Source organism: Bos taurus, chromosome 17, assembly GCF_002263795.3.
Source record: "Bos taurus isolate L1 Dominette 01449 registration number 42190680 breed Hereford chromosome 17, ARS-UCD2.0, whole genome shotgun sequence".
Classification (NCBI taxonomy): Eukaryota; Metazoa; Chordata; class Mammalia; order Artiodactyla; family Bovidae; genus Bos; species Bos taurus.
In genome coordinates this window covers 13,351,274-13,352,064 of record NC_037344.1, presented here as the reverse complement: position 1 = coordinate 13,352,064, position 791 = coordinate 13,351,274, and the positions used below count along the sequence as shown (strand labels likewise).

The window sequence follows — 791 nt, the reverse complement described above, 5'->3', positions numbered from 1 at the left end:
AGAGTCAGACATGACTGAGTGTCTTCAAACAAGCTTACTTTACATAGACGGTAGCTGCTGTTATCAATATCTTTATTATGATTATTCATTGGTGCAGATATTCTGTTTCTTAATATGCAAAAAAAACATGCCTTTAACTCTTTATTTAGGCTCTGGAACCATCAGAGTCTCTCTGATCTAGGATGACTGCATTAGTTAGCTTCTTTGCTTAAACAAGGAACTTCAGGAATTCCCTGGTGGTCCAGTGGTTAGGACTCTGTGCTTCCACTGCAGGGGGCACAGGGTTCGATCCCTGGTTGGGGAACTAAGACTCCACAAGCTGTGCAACTCGACCGAAAAAAAAGAAAGAAACTCAATTGATAATAGCTTTCAAAACAATGGTTTATTTTTTCATTGACATTTCTCGGGAACTCCAGGTCCACCGCAGCTGTGTTTTTAGCAGAGGGTAGGCAATGGCCCTGCTCCACGTGTCTTCACATTCGGGAACCCAGATTAAAGAAGCAGCCCCTTACATCAGAAATGCCAGCCTCACAGCAGAAGGGAAAGAAGTTCAGAATAAAACACACAAGGGCTCTCAAGCCTTCTGCTCAAACATGACGTAGAGGATGCCCACTCACATCCTATTGGCTGAAGAATTCCCGTTGCTAAGCTCAATGTCAATGAGATAAAGTGGAGACTGAACACACAAGTGGATAATGGCCAGACCTATGCAATAAAACCCTGACCTCCAACCTCGGCAGCAACTGGCCCAGGAAGCCAAACCACAACATCTGTAGCAGTCAGCTCCACAT

The 791-nt window shown here is 44.4% G+C and overlaps 1 non-coding gene across 1 annotated transcript; it reads left to right on the top strand.

The window, feature by feature from the left end:
• Positions 1-230: 230 nt before the first annotated feature.
• On the top strand, positions 231-304 carry TRNAG-UCC (transfer RNA glycine (anticodon UCC)). The gene has a single exon. It is a non-coding gene; the product is annotated as a tRNA-Gly (tRNA).
• Positions 305-791: the final 487 nt, after the last annotated feature.